This window comes from Ambystoma mexicanum, chromosome 2p (assembly GCF_040938575.1).
Source record: "Ambystoma mexicanum isolate Mex_15411 chromosome 2p, UKY_AmexF1_1, whole genome shotgun sequence".
Classification (NCBI taxonomy): Eukaryota; Metazoa; Chordata; class Amphibia; order Caudata; family Ambystomatidae; genus Ambystoma; species Ambystoma mexicanum.
This window is the reverse complement of record NC_090923.1, coordinates 1,032,043,615-1,032,060,452: the sequence shown is the minus strand read 5'-3', so window position 1 is coordinate 1,032,060,452 and position 16,838 is coordinate 1,032,043,615.

Genomic DNA, 16,838 nt, shown 5'->3' with positions numbered 1-16,838 from the left:
CCATCATTAGTATCGAAATTAACTTCCATCCCCAACACCGCAATAATCCCCATAACCAGGATTCTATCCCCCAAACCCCTGCTTCAGTAGAGAGTGTGGAACTTATGACATGTAATTTCCAGATCGCTTTAAATATCGTAGGGGAGTAGTCATCTATATACACACAGCATGCAGTTTTTACGAGCTTGCAAACTCCCCCACGATCAACTAATATCATATCGAGAGCCATCCTGTTTTGGAGTGCCATCAATCTTATTCCTTTTTCTTCTAACGTCATATTCAATAAAATATCCGTTATGGATTCTATTGTTTTTTGTAATATTCCAGACAGTTTTCTTATATTGTAAGAATTTTCTATTTGGGACAAAAACGGTATAAATGATTTGGCTATATCCATTGCTATCATTCCATCCTCACTACTCCTTTGAGATCTACCTTTTGTTCGTCTGGCTACTTCTGCTGTTTCCAAGAGGAATACTCCTGGAAACAGTAGACCTAGGTAGCATGTACCTCCCCAGTTCCTAGGTAACCATAGATATGCTTTTTCTCCACATATAAAGTAAACAGGGTCTCCCACGTACACAGGTTCTATTTCATGTTTTAACACCACTGTGTTCAGGCAGTTGCTAAACGTTCCTACTTTATAGGAACCCTTTTTCTGTAGACATAGGGGAGCAGTTTTGGGGCTGTGATCCACTATATAGGCAGGGGGCACAGCATCTTTGTTCCATATATCCCTCATCCGAAATGTCATTACTGATGTTCTTTCTGCTGGCAGGGTTGGTCTATTCTGCCTATGTAATCTATCTAGTCTTGTTATTTTTCGTGTATTCTTTCTCACAGGTTCTAGTGCAAACACGCAAGCTTTTTGGAATATGGAAAAACCCACAGGTCTCATTATTACTTCCTCAAATTCATTCATATTGGTCTCATCTAGCTGACCTGTATTGCTCTTGTTCCATTTCCCAAAGAACATTGCACTTAACGTTACTTCACAGGAACAAATCAATGGCAATGGTTGTGCGTACCAGCCTATCCCTTTCCCACCGTGCTGTGGTAAATGGGCGCAAACCCAGCAATCTTTTTTCTTTAACACCGCATGGGTCATGTTCATGATGAGCAACAATGTATTGTTGCCATAACCTTCTCTATGTCTTTCTTCCATTGTGGGCAAAGTACTAGTGATTACATGAACCTGGCTTTCAGTAGCTGCTTTTGGCAAAAGTGTTTCTAATGGGTGCGTGGACTCCAGGAACCATAGTGTAATAGCTGTTATTGTTGGTACTACCATACTTAAGAAACACAGGACCAATGTCCAAATCAGTACCTTATTCCTTTTACCATGCTTTTTCCCTAAATTTACAGTCTCTAAATCTATTATCTTTTCAGCAGGGGTGCAGGAGGAGGCTGAAACCGGTCTTGACTTGTCCTTCATCGTCCTTCTTCTTGCTTCGCGAAGTTCGTCGTGAATGTCTCTCGTTCTTGATGCCAGAAAAGTTCAACGAAAAATGTCACAGTTCAATTCTGCCAGCCTTTTCACAGCCTGGATGATTTATCCACTCCCAAGCAAGATTAGTTGTTCTTTCTCCCACTGCTCAGACGATTTCTGAACAGTTCTTTATTGATAGAGTACCATGTGCATCCAGCTTGTCCCACTCTGGCTTAGGACACATGTACTCTATCAGCCTTAGTACTTATGTGCGTCCAGCTTGTTCTGCTCTGGCTCCTGACACATGTACTTTTATAAGCGCACCGAGGAGCCGTGAGTCTTGAATTGTCCGTCTTGCACAATTCTCACACTTCTCTCCTCTACGCCCCTGATTCCCACTCCGTCCGTGAGTAGAACCAAAGGCCAAAAAGAAAAGCACCAAAGATCTGTGGATCACTTTGCCTGTCGAGGCCGCAGATTATATTGATTCACTCCTGCTATTGCATGATCCGTGAATAGTGCAGTTGCATTTCCAGTATCAGGCTCAGTGTCAGCCTGTGGCACAATGATGGGCATTGATGGGCGTTGTGGCAATGATGTAGTTTCTTTCTCTGGCTTTGGTGCATTTGCGAGAACTGGTGGCTGCAAAGGGGTGCACGCGTTGTTTCTGATCGTGTTTGCAATGCAGGGTTTGTGTCGCTCGGCAGTGATGTTGTTTCTGCTAAGCAACGTTGAGGCACTTTCCGCCCTTCCCCCTTACTGGCAGCCTCCTCAGACTCTGCTTCGAATTTCACTTCTCGTTTGCGCTTTGTTTCAACTTTCAATTCTCGCTCAGGCTGGTGCTGTGGCACTGGACTGGCAACAGTTTCTTTCGTTTCCGAGACCGTTTCCTTTCTCTGGTCATCGGAAGTTGTCAGCAGTCCTGGGAATCTTTTGGCATGTGTCGCATGAATCCATGCCTTCCGTCCGTCCACTCGGATGGCCGTCTGTGTTGCTAAAAGTACTTGATAGGGGCCGCGCCACCTGGGTGCTAATGCTGTCTTCCGTTCAAAGTTTTTGATTAGCACCCAGCTCCCAGGCTCCAGAGAGTGCCCCGGTCCTGTATATCGCATCAGCAACGCCTCCTGCACCTGCCGATGAATCAAACGCAACTTTTGTATTAAAAGTCCACAGTAAGTGTTTAACATAGGATGCTCGACCTCACATAATCTTTTGGGCTGCGGGGCGCACCATAAATTTGCTGGTCTCCCCATTATGATCTCATAGGGGGAGAGCCCATTCTTCGCCTGCACAGACGTGCGCATACACAACAGTGCTAGGGGTAATGCATCCACCCAACTCAACTTGCTCCCAGCGCAAATTTTCGCTATCTTAGACTTCAGGATTCCGTTGTGTCTCTCCACAAGCCCGGCAGAACTGGGATGCCTGGAACTGTGGAATCGCTTCTCTATTTGCAGACCTGCACAGATCTGTAGCACTACTGCGCCCACAAAGTGGGGGCCGTTGTCTAACCACAGGACACGAGGCAACCCAAACCGGGAGAAATACTCCTTCAGCATTACTTTTGCTGTGGACATGGCAGTACAGTCTTTTAAAGGATATGCCTCCACCCACTTGCTGAATGCACAGATTTCCACTAACACATACTTGTAGTTCTGGCACCTTTCCATCTCTATGAAATCAAAATGGACCACCTCAAACGGCATAGAGGGTGGGCCGAAACTACCTGCTGGAGTCACGGTTCCCTTCCCTACATTGTGTTGCAGGCACGTGATACAATTCTGCACTAGCCTTTCTGCATTCTTTTTTATGTGCTCATTCTTCCATACTGTGGATAAATGCTGTACCATTTTCTTTGCGCAAATGTGGGTAGGGCTACGCGCCATTATGACCATTGCAGTTACATAACAATTTGGCAACATCCAGTTCTTTGTTTCCTTGTCCACCCAACATCCTTCCAAATCTAACTCAGCAGAGCCCTCAGCCCACCCCTGAATATCTTCGGTCGTGGCCTCAGCCTGCATTTCTTTGACTGTTTGTTTCACTGACGCAGAAGCCGCTGCGACAAATCGCAAATATTATGGTAGTGCGCGCGCTACAGGGTCCAACGCGCAAGAAAAATAGCTGCACGGCCTATTTCTTCCACCTTGTTCCTGTGTCAAAACCGCCAATGCACATCCTTCACTCTCACTCACAAATAGTCTGAAGATCTTTTTATAGTTGGGAGTGCCTAAAACTGGCGCAGCAAACAATGCAACTTTCAATTGCTCAAACGCTTTCTGACATTCCTCATCCCACTGCAAAGGCATCTCTGCATCCTTTTTAGTCAATTTTATCATCAGCTTCACAATCAACGCAAAATTACTGATCCACTGCCGACAATAAGAGGCCATGCCTATTACAGCTCTCACTCCTTTTTGAGTTTTTGGAATAGGCATACTAGAAATACTTTCTATGCGTTCAGGTGTTAATCTTCTCCCTTCTTTCGAAAGTAGGTATGCCAAATAAGACACCTCCTTTTGTTTATACTGGAATTTCTTCAAACTTGCCTTATGACCATGGGTCGCTAAATGTGTCAAGAGTAATATAGTACTTTCTTTGCAGATCTCTTTCGTGTCAGCAGCTAATAACAAGTCATCTATGTACTGCAAGAGTACGCAACCTTCAGGTAGTTCTAGCATGTCTAGCTGTTCTTTTAGCGCTCTGCTGTAAATGCTCGGGCTTTCTGTATATCCTTGTGGAATGCGCGTGAATGTGAATGATCGACTCCTAGAGTGAACGCGAATAGATATCTACTTCTTTTATCCACTGGGATGCTAAAGAATGCGTTCTTTAAATCGACCACACTAAAGTATTCTGCAGTGGCCGGTATCATTGTCAGTATTGTTGTGACATCTGGGACCAAAGGGAATTGTGGGTCTACCACTTTGTTTAATGCGCGCAGATCAATTATGAAACGATAGGGTACCTCATTGCCTCCTTTCTTGTAAACTGGAAGAATCGGGCTGTTGCACGTGCTACCTGCGATTTCCTCAACCACCCCCAATCTCACCAGGTCAGTAACAATGCTTTTCAATCCCTTCTCACCTTCATCAGAAATGTTATACTAGGGAATTCGCGGTAGTGTTACACCTTCTTTCAGAGTTATTTTTGCTGGCTCTATATTCAAGCATCCTACATCATTATCATGCATTGCCCACAGACAGGTTGGTACTCTATTTAGCTCTTCTGGCAACTCTTTTGACATAAATTCCGTCACCGGTGCATCGTGAGGCCACATCGTGAGGAACACCCCGTCTGCTGTACAATGTATGACTGCCCCCAATTTTCTCAACAAATTTAATCCTAGCAAGTTCTCTCCACAATTGTTTGTCAAAAGAAATGGACACTGCTCCGTAAATGGTCATATTGTAATTGGGACAGCTTCAGACATGGGGTTAATTACTGGTGTACCTGCGAACCCTACAGAAACATTCTTCTGCCCCGACAGTGGTATCTCCGGAACCAAGTGGTGGTCTATCGAGCACTTCTGTGCCCCTGTATCTACAAGGAAACAGTGCTCCTTATTCCCGACTCTCATTTCTACGTAGGGTCCTCTCTGATTCACGGGAATAGACATTGTTTCCGACCCCTGTCGTGGGCTGTCCTATCGCGAAAATAACACATCATCCGATGTGTAGTCACCGCTACTGCTGTAATACTGTTTGGTTGTGTATCAAAAAATATTCCCATTTACCCCTCGATGTCCTCCACTCTGATCATTTCTCTGTTGGCCCTGCCCTCCCTGATTTTGGTTCGAAACACTCTGGTTCAATGTCTGGTTCTGTTGTGCTTGGTTTTGGCCGTATGATTGGGTTTGAGTACCTCCATTGGTATATCCCTGCTGCTGCTGCATGTTACTTCTGCTTCGGCCGTTTGACCCCTGATGTCCTCTATGAGGCCTTCTCTGACCAAACCCACCTCTATTCTGTAGGTGCGGGCCAGTGTCCTTCCTCCTTACAGTATGCACATTGATTTAATCCCAATGACACCCCATGCATTTTATTCAAATTTCCCTGGCCTTGTACATTACCTCTACCTCTATTGTATCCAATGACCTGCTGCAGTAACACCCCTACTATCGTTTGGATCGCTTCCTTTCTCATCTCCAATTGGTACTCATTACATATCTCACTTACTTCTTTTACTGACGTTCTTTTGTTCGACATCCATCGCATTGTTTCCCCTACCCATACCTGCAATCTTTGTTTATCGCCTATCTGTCCCGTACCGGCAAATGCTTTGTACCACCTGGAAAAACTCTCGGCAATGATTTTTTAATGCTCAACCTTGACGCCTCCTTCCTACCTTTCTTAATAAACTCTCTACTATACTCAGGTGTAGCAAACATTTCAGCATATCTGTCTTCCATTTCATTTTTACTTCAATCAGTTTGTGTACATGTTTTCTTACATCCTCATCTCGTTGCTCACTGCGTGCTAACTATTTCAAATCTAACAACCGCTGTGGCGGTAAATTCCCAAGTATCTTTTTCCATTCTCCCACCAGAATTTCCCCCATGCATTCCAACACTACCTGTCTCTCGTCTCTTCTTTGGTACCCATACAATGAGGCCAATGCTGCCGCCTCATCATTTCCTTCAATGTACATTTCTGCCTCTTGCCGTAATTCAATCTTTCTCTCTTTGCTGATCGCGCTTTGAGTTACTCGTCCAAATCCTGTTCCTTCAGCCCCGCCTCTCGCCTCCCCCCCGTCTTAATTCCGACTTCGGGAGGGGCGGATGGTGCTGAATCTGTCTCTAGAGCGGGAGGTGTGGATGGGACAAGTGACACAGGTGGCATCTGTGAAGGGCCTTGCTGGGTGCCGGGAAATTGTGTGTCCGCGGTCTGCGCTTGTGGGAGTGCTCGCGCCGTGGGCGGGGCTTGGGTTAACCCTTGCGTGAGGGGAAGTGCTTGGTCTGCGGGAGGGTGTATGAGAGCTATTGGTTGGGCCCGCGCAGTCACTACTGGCGTGTTTGGTTTTGATTCTGATTTTGGGCATCGACCCGTGTAAGTTAACAAATGTTCCATTAATTCATCTGCTATGTGTAGTTCCCGCTGCGGGTATATTCTGTCTATGTTCATCTGATCCCGTCTCCCTTCCCGTCTTAGACTCTCAGTCCACTCCTCCTCTTCCTTTTCTTCTGCTATCTCAAGCTTCGTTTTATGCCTACGCGCATGCTTCTCTCTACTCCTTAGTCGGAGCATCGCTTCCCTCCTCCAATCTTTGACGGTCTCAAAAGCTGCAGGTCGTGCTTTCTTTCTAATAAGCACCCTCTCTAGGTTATCTATCCTCCCCATCTCAAAACTACCATTAATCGGCCACTGATGGTCGGGTTGCTTTCTAGTTTGCCTATGCCAAATTTCACAAAATATTATCGCACCCACACCATATTTCGCATACATATCATAAGCCGGCGTTCCCCCAGGCGGTGCACTTTGGCCATATTCCAAGGACTGTCTACCGCAGCTGAAAAGCCCCGCTAAAGTGGACAGTACTCCAGGCATGTTTCTTTAACCTTCCCCTTTGGTTAGCCACCTTTACCTGGACGTTTGAGTTTGCAAAATCAACACTCTACCAAAAATCCGGTTTCTCTTTGAATCGGGGCATGACTCACCTGATAAAACAAGTCGCCTGTTCTAACGCAACCTCTCCCCACGTCGTGTCTGCGCTTCTCTGGCTTCTGCCTCGTCTCGGGACCCTCGCCTCCTTTGCCCTCTGGCCCAGTATGTCGATCAGGGATCAGATGTGTGCAGATCTGCGGAAGGAATCTCTCCTCTCTTCTGCAGGGCGCCCAGTACACTTCTTGATCCCGACTTGATCGTCCTGTCTTCGCTGTTCTTCCGCCTTTACTCCGTTACAACGTATACGATGGGGCAAGTGGGGGAGGGTCCCTATTCGGGCGCCATCTTGAAAGGGGCCCCTAGGGGTCCCTTGTGCTATGGAAACAAGGCAATGACCATAAACGAAAAGATGCGCCAGACACGAGGTTTCAAATTCCCAATGCTAGGGTTTATTGCAAGAAAAAGATAGTATCAATTGGCCAATTCTGATCTCACGCCCCACGACGTGAGTTTCTTAGACCTGGAGGTACGCAAGAGAGCGAATTACGTACATCAGTTACATATATACAAAATGCATATCATACAATCAGCAAAGTCATGGTCAACACCCCTCTGTATTAAGTTCCTTTGAACTCGGGATGACGATGGACATATCCGACGAGTATGACGATTATAATGTTTTTCGATGTCTATTCTAGTAACAATGTGCAATTTAGAAAGTGCAGAGGCATCTTTTAGAACACGGTGGTTCTGTTCTTGGAAGCAAGCTGCACACGGGGGAAGAGCCACATTCCAAGCTTTGCTATCTATGAGGTACTATTCGTGTCCTGGGAGCCGACACGTTCTAAAGGGTTTTGCGAAGGGGGGCCGTAAGAAAAGCATAATTCAAGCCTTTAGCTGTATTATTCTAACATATTCTACCATCGAACGAGACTGGCTGGCAGCTGTGAAGTGATTAAATGCCCTGCAGCTTCCTCCCAAGGCTATAGAGAGGGAGCGTGGGCATTCCTCCCTGGGCTACTCATGAGGAGTTTCAGCAAACTCTTCAGTCCCGCGACCTTGTCCTTTCATATTCAGACAACAATGTTAACAGTTGAGCAGAGTAAGCAGAATTCGCAAGAATTGCAAGCTGCAAAGCAGTTTTTTAGACAGAAAGCAATGAGCAATGGTTAACAAGCAAAATGGCGATTCTTGCTACATTTAAAATGGGCGCTCATCGGTCAAGCACAGCAGTTTATATTTCTATAATTCGGTGCATAAGACGGTTGGCCCACGGCCATCAAGTTACGTCTATCATTCAAATGAAGGGTATTCATTTTTCCAGATTGACAATCAGAGCTGTATATACGTGCTTTTTGATAGCGCACATTTTTTTAATGCGCAGGGACGCTACCGCCTGCCTTCGTGTGGCGGACATGTGTTGATGTGCATAGTTGACTTTTGGTTTGTGTCATGGAATCGCCATTTCACTGCTGGAGGGTGGGGGTGCAGGGGGACATGAGTGGGGGCCTGCTGGCAGGTGCCCCTGACTGCTGGGGGGTGGGGGTGCAGGGGGACATGAGTGGGACATGAGTGGGGGCCTGCTGGCTGGTGCCCCTGACTGCTGGGGGGTGGGGGTGCAGGGGGACATGAGTGGGACATGAGTGGGGGCCTGCTGGCAGGTGCCCCTGACTGCTGGGGGGTGGGGGTGCAGGGGGACATGAGTGGGACATGAGTGGGGGCCTGCTGGCAGGTGCCCCTGACTGCTGGGGGGTGGGGGTGAAGGGGGACATGAGTGGGACATGAGTGGGGGCCTGCTGGCAGGTGCCCCTGACTCCTGGGGGGTGGGGGTGCAGGGGGACATGAGAGGGGGCCTGCTGGCAGGTGCCCCTGACTGCTGGGGGGTGGGGGTGCAGGGGGACATGAGTGGGACATGAGTGGGGTCCTGCTGGCAGGTGCCCCTGACTGCTGGGATGTGGAGGTGCAGGGGGACATGAGTGGGACATGAGTGGGGGGTGGCTGGCAGGTGCCCCTGACTGCTGGGGGGTGGGGGTGCAAGGGGACATGAGTGGTGGCCTGCTGGCAGGTGCCCCTGACTGCTGGGGGGTGGGGGTGTGAGGGGACATGAGTGGGGGCCTGCTGGCAGGTGCCCCTGACTGCTGGGGGGTGGGGGCACAGGGGGACATGAGTGGGACATGAGTGGGGGCCTGCTGGCAGGTGCCCCTGACTGCTGGGGGGTGGGGTGCAGGGGGACATGCGTGGGGGCCTGCTGGCAGATGCCCCTCAGTGCTGGGGGGTGGGGGTGCAAGGGGACATGAGTGGGGGCCTGCCGCCAGGTGCCCCTGACTGCTGGTGGGTGGGGTGCAGGGGGACATGCGTGGGGGACTGCTGGCAGGTGCCCCTCAGTGCTGGGGGTTGGGGGTGCAAGGGGACATGAGTGGGGGCCTGCTGGCAGGTGCCCCTGACTGCTGGGGGGTGGGGGTGCTGGGGGACATGAGTGGGGGCCTGCTAGCAGGTGGCCCTGACTGCTGGGGGGTGGGGGTGCTGGGAGACATGAGTGGGGGCCTGCTGGCAGGTGCCCCTGACTGCTGGGGGGTGGGGGTGCAGGGGGGCATGAGTGGGACATGAATGGGGGCCTGCTGGCAGGTGCCCCTGACTGCTGGGGGGTGGGGTGCAGGGGGACATGAGTGGGACATGAGTGGGGACCTGCTGGCAGGTGCCCCTGACTACTGGGGGGTGGGGGTGCAAGGGGACATGAGTGGGGGCCTGCTGGAAGGTGCCTCTGACTGCTGGGGGGTGGTGGTGCAGGGGGACATGAGTTGTTGATCATATTGAAAGGTGACATGTGCCTTGGCTGGGGGGCATGCCCATGGTGGATGGGCTGCCTGCGGGACATGACCAGGGGTGCAGGGTAGTCCCCTGTGGTGTGGGCTGCCTGCAGGGGTCGTGGAGGGGGTAGAGGGGACACCTGGGGGGACCCACACTGCCAATTCACATGTAGGACTCCCCGTGCACCCCCGAAATACACGTTCCCTGCTCTGACAGCACAATCACGTGTGAAACTTCCCGCTCACCCCTGAAATACACGTACCCAGGCCAATCGCGTGTGAAACTTCCCGCGCACCCCAGATTTACACGTACCCTGCTCGCCCAAGGCCTATCGCGTGTGAAACTTCTAGCACACCTCCGAAATACACGCACATGCTATTTTTCACACAGCCGGTGTCAGTGTTTGTGGCGTACCCCTTTGCACGTCATTTCTCCTAGAGGGCCACAGTATGGGACATTTATCATGGCTGTATATACGTCCTTTTTGTTAGCGCACATTTTGGCGCACATTTCTTTCATGCGCAGGGACGCTACCGTCTGCCTTCGTGTGGCGGATGTGTTTAGGCCTGTGCGCGTCTTTGCCCGTGCGCTGGTTTGCCCTATTCGATTCCATGAATACGTATTGTAGGCGAGTGTGTGGGCGTTCCGCGCACTTGCCTCTTGTACTTCCCCCGTGATGCCCTCATTTTCACGCGTTGTTCCCCATTCCGCGTGTCACGCCCTGTGTTACGCCTACTTTTGTTGTGTGCGCCGCGCTATGTGCGCTTTCGCTGTGCGCTTAGCGCACGCGGTTTGAAGACTTGTGCACCAGCCTGCGTCACACAGTATTTTGGCGCACATCCTGGGATTTCCTCACGCACGGACTTCCATGAATCACTGTGCGCGGGTTTCGCTGCGATTTTCGCACTGGCACTGTGATTCGCACGCTTGCGCAAAAAATGTCAGCGCACATTATTTGCATGAATCGGCCTGCATATTTCACGTTCATGGATTGCAACTGCTTCTTGAGTTGGTCGAAGGATTGTCTGGCTCGTTGGATTTCCCTTGTGTAGTCTGGGAAGAAGGCAATGAGGGAGCCGTTGTATGTTAGGGTTCCCTTGTCACGGGCCATCTGGAGCAGTGCATCACAATCTCTGTAGTTTAGCAATTTCGCTAATATTGTGCGAGGAGGTGCGCCAGGTGTTGGGCATCCTGTGGGCATGCAATAGGCTCTTTCAATTGAGAAGAATCTGGAGAATGCGTTTGATTTGAACATATCTGCAAGCCATTGATCCAGGAATAGTTCCATGATTGGACCCTCAGACTTCTCTGGCAGGCCCAGTATACGGAAATTGTTACGTCGCAACCTTCCTTCCTCTTCATCCACTCTCTCCTCCATTGCCTTCAATCTCGTCAACACCCTGGACATTTGTTGTTCCATTCCTCCGATTCCATCTTCAGCACCAGATATCTGCTGTTCTGCTTCACCTTTCCGGGAGGTCAGCTTTTGGAGATCATGTCGGAGGAGTGAAACATCCGCACAGATGTTGTCCATCGCCAGGAGTTAGCAATGGCATTTATAACGTCCTTTAAGGAAATGGCGTCCTCTGCTTCCTCCATTGTTTCAGAATGCTCCTGCTCAGTTGGAGCGTTTGTCATAGGTGTAGCGTATTGGTCGATCTTGCTGTGAGTTGTCGCCTTTTTTTGTTTTGTCCTTACCCATGGTGCAGTGCGGCAACAGGTGTGGGAATAGTTGTTTCTTCTCATCCCTGTTGGTTATGGGCAGTCGGATACTGGTACAATCAGGGCGGCATGTGCATCACAGGGCGTTTATAGGCTGACCAACCATTGACTGCACAGGTTTTTCAGCCTTCATTGTCTTGTATGTGGGATGGTATGGTTTCAGCTGGTTTTGAAGCCGAGGCACTGAGGGGACCTCAGTCAGATGGTCTTGATGCACAGTTGTGGATTGTTCTTAATGCTCAGGTTTTCTGCGCTGTCCTGTGCTACTGCTAGTCACTCGTTACCTCGCCACCATGTTGTAGTGTTGCTGTCACATTTCTAGTGTGGAGTATGAACCATTGGAGCAGGTAGCTGTGCAAAATGGGAGTATTCATCAATGGTGCAGGTAGGTGTGGAGACGGGGAGTACTCACCCGCGGTGCTGGTAGATGTGGAGAAAGAGCATTTTCATCAATGGAGCAGGTAGATATGTAGAAGGAAAAGATTAAGCATTGTAGCAGGTACATGTGAATAAGAGCAGTATTCACGTTTGGAGAAGGTAGGCGTGCAGTAGGGGAGTATTCAGCAGCGGTGCTGGCAGGTGTGCAGAAGGTGAGAATTCACCATTGGAGCAGGTAGACATGCAGAAGGAGAGTATTCACCAGCGGTGCTGGTTGGTGTGTAGAAGGGGAGTTTTCACAAGCAGTGCTGATTGGTGTGCATAAAGGGAGTATTCACCAATGGTACTTGTAGGTGTGCAGACGGGGAAATGCAACAATTGAGCAGGTAAATGGATAGAAGGGGGTGTACAAAATATTCCAGCATGTAGGTTTGTGAAAGAGAAGTATTCAGCATTGGAGCAGTTAGGCGTGCAGACGGGGAGTATTCACCAGCGTTGCTGGTAGGTGTGCAGAAGGGGAGTTTTCATGAGCAGTGCTGCTAAGTGTGCAAAAGGGGAGTATTCACCAATGGTGGCGGTAGGCATGCAGAAGGGGAGAATGCACCAGTGGAGCAGCAATATCAGTCGAAAAGGTGTATAAAATATTCCAGCAGGTAGGTGTGCAAAAAGGAAGTATTCTCATTAGAGCAAGTAGGCGTGTAGAAGGGGAATATTCACCAGCGGTGTTGGCAGACGTGCAGACGGGGAGTATGAATTGCAAGATCAGGATATCAGAAACAACAAAGACTGACGAGGACACAAAATTTAGTTCTCAATCTGTTGGACAGACCAGTAACAACTTTAGAAATATCAGTGCTTAACAAAGGTTTATCCTTTTTACGTCTAACCAGAATAATTTCAGAGATCTACAAATAAACCTATTTAAATTAATTAGGAAACTCAAACTAAACAAATATTTTAAACACAAGCCAACTATGTGTACTGTATCTCAAGAATCCCTGCCTAACAGTGATATTATGATAAAGGATACTTGAAATACCCAACTATTTCTATCCCTACAGGACCATGAATCCATTACCGAAAACCAATTATTGCAAGATTTCAATGTCGCCTCAGACACTCTGGATATACAGCAGCTACAAAATAAGTCAAAATGTACACCAACAATGTCAACAGAAGATGTAATTGACACTTTCCATGAGGCAGTGACCTTTGACATATATAAACTAATTGACAATAATACCAAATGTAAAATGAGAGCTAGATATATCTTGACAGCAAAAGAACTGCCCGTTTGCAAATTGAAAAATATTAACCAAATAGTTAACAAAGAGCCAGACAAAGGTGGTAACATTGTGATACTTAACAAAGCAGATTATATCCAAATGGCAGTGACCCATTTACAGACAAATGTGTGTTACAAATTACTCACATCAAATCTAACTAAACAAATTACTATTCAATCCAAAAACGTAATCAATAAATGGTACAGGAAAGGATTTTTAATGGACAATGAAACATCTTTCCTAATAATTGACCACCCCACCATACCAACTATTTATTTTTCTACAAAAAAATCACAAGACATTCAACATAGTACCAGAGGACAGATCTATTGTAAGTGGGATAGGATAAGTGAAAGAACATCTTTTTTAAATATATTAATAATATAATTCAAGGAGAGGTTTTTAAATTTCCATCTTAATGCATAATGGAGAAAATGACTTTGGAACCTCACTTTCTACTTGTGACCTTAGATGTCAAAGCACTGTACATATTTATTGAATATAAATTGACTTTACAGGCAATTGATTTCACTTATGGCAATACTTTGGCAACGTATCTTATTTCCCTTACCATGATCAAAGAAATGTTACGATTCTCTCTAAAAACAATATATTTATTTTTAATTACTATTTTCAACTAACTAAAGGCATAGCCATGGGAGCATGTTATGCACCAGCCCTCGCTAACTTATTTATGTGTCACTATTAGAAAACGCATGTATTGAAGAATTCAACTTAGGCCAAACATATTACTGCTTGGCATCACTATATAGATGTGTCAAGGTGAGCCCTTGTGATTCCCGAATACCTATGGAACGACGCAGCCGGTGATCCAGGATAGCTCAATCTCATGGTGTCTGTCTAGTCTTATGGGAATGCAGTGTGGGTGGTGTCTGGCTGGTCTTGTAGATATGCTGTGTGGACATCCGCCCTCTGCACCTAGCTAGAGAAGATAACAAGCCTGAAACAGGGAGCAGTTCCCAGCATGACGGTAGAATGACCTTCCCACAATTAATGTGGCACCAAGCACGGCAAGCACTGTAAGTGGGAGGTCAAGAAGGTAATGTAAGGCAGGAAGAAAAAGGTAGAAAGGACGGGAAGGCGAGCAAGTAAGGAAGTAGGTCAGGGTAAAGCAGGCCAGGCAATGATTGCAGAAGGAGCCTAAAGCAAGGCTGCAAGCAGCAAGAGGTAAGGAAGAGCTAACCCTAGCTCGATAGTGTTTCTCCTGAAGGAAAAGGTTGCGACGTCCTGAGCTTGGCGTTTTCTAAGTTTATATGTTGTGATGTGGCCAATGGTAACAGAACGCTGAGGCACCGGTTGCCTTTAGCAATGGACCATGCCGCATTCACTGCATATGGGCGGAAGGCAGCTGCCGGTCCGCCGGCGCATGCATAGAACGTGCAATATGCAACCCCCAGTCACGGAACACGACCCACTTGCTGAAGTTGCAGTGCTAAGTCCCATAGCTGCCACTGAGCCGGCCAAGATAAGGAGATACGGCAAGCAGCACCGGTAAGCGCCATGACAAAATTACATTCATATGATTTGGCAGGGCTCGGAAGAACATCACAAGCAATTTCTCATTTGTCTTAACAGGAATGAATTGGGCATAGAACGAACTAATACGTCTAATCAGACTATGATTGACTTCCCGGATATCCAAATTTATTTCCAACAGAATAAGATCCAATCCAGAACATATTGTAAATGAACAGGAGTCAATTCCACATTACATAAGACAAGCTGTCATTGCAGGAGTGTTATTGACAGCATCCCTATAAGTGAATACATACATGCAAGAAGGAATGGCAGCAATCAGACAGCTTACAGAGAGAAATGCACTCTACAAACCAAAATATTTCTAGATATAGGTTAATGAACCAGTACATTTAATGAATCTCAACCGAGATCAATGACATTAGATACAAAGGAGTTACAAGAACAGTGGAAAGGGTACTGAATTAGTGAGGTTCATCACCAGATAAAATAGAGACAGCCACTTACTTCATTAAGTAATTAATAAACACTGTCACATGCTTTGCTGGAAGGTGAAGTAAAACAATGTATCAAGGAACATTCTATTTTCACGTATACCAAAGCTCTTACATTGAGAATAATTCTAAGTCCCTCATTCATGCATAGCACATCCAAGACCACAAACACACGGTTGAACAAATATTATATCAGCAGTTTCTTTAAATATGGGAATTGTTCCATGTGCCAATATGCTTTGATTTAAAAAAATGTTTCGTTAATAATTATGGACATTTTGTGCTGCGTGAATTCATGAATTGTAGAACATAAATACATTATTTATGTCATTTTATGTGTATGCAATAAGATCTATATTGGGAGCTGTGAATATTCATGATATCACGTCACTTCTCCCCAGGGCGTAGCCCTTCCCTGTGAGGCCATGGATGTGAGGCCGCTCCCCAATAGTCCCACTATGCGTTGTGGAAAGTGGGACCTCACAGTGAGCGAGTCCCCTCATAGGGATAAGGAAGCCTGTTCTGTGACAGAACTCCCTGACCCCTTTCCCCTTGGGACCAAGTCCTTATCAGAAATCGCAGAAAACTCTACTGTGTGTTATGGTAAGGCTTCCTTTGAATTTGATCCACAAATCAATATGAACCAGACAAAGAAGAACAAGAGCGATCTGCAGATTAATAACAAATTGCTTGGATATAGTACTCAGAAGAGTTGGCCGCAAGGAAGCACAAAGATGACCTCAACAACTAATCATAATACCGAGAAGAGTTGGTCCCAAGGAGGCATGAAGATCATATCAACCAAAGATCATAGTACTAAGAAGAGGTGACTTCAAGGAGGCCTAAAGATCATCTCAACGACAACAAAGAAGGACTTGACCTCTGCGCTGGGGAGGGTCAATCCCCAGGAAATAAAGAGTGAGAAAGGACTAGGAAAAAGAGAGAGCAGCCGGTGTGAAACCAGCCCAGCCTGGAAAGTTCGAACCTGGGAATGCATAGCTGCAAGGACGCTATTCCTCAGTGGTGGGGACACTGAGGAATGATCAGCACAGCCCAAAGTCAGAAGGCAAGCTCCTGACCAACTGAAGTGACAGAAAGAAACCAGCGGTGGCATGATCTCGAGGAGGTGGATCGTATGGTCCTGCAACTGCGCCGGAGCCATTTGGTCTAAATCTCTGCAGAGCCACAAGGACAAAGCGGGGAGCAAAGTAAAGAAAGAAGGAGACGCCAACATTATTCGAGTCAGCCAAACTCCCCAAACTCCCCAGGAAGAATGGGTGACACAGTCCTGCCACAATCCAGGTAATGGGAACAGCAGCAGACCTTGTAGGGGTACAGGGCAAATCCAAAGTCTAAAGAAGCGCAGAAGGAATCTCCCTCATCAAAATAGAGATACCCAGAGAACCAAGTGTCAGTAGAAGCCTGGGAGTCATCTCTCTCATCACAGTAGTGATACTCAGAGTCAAGATAAACTCAGTAGTAATCTCCCTCATCACAGTTGTAATACCCAGAGAACCAAGAGTCAAGAGAAACACTGTTGTCTTCTCCCTCATCACAGTAGTGATACTCAGAGTCAAGAGAAACTTCAGAGTAATCTCCCTCTTCACTGTATTGATAGTCT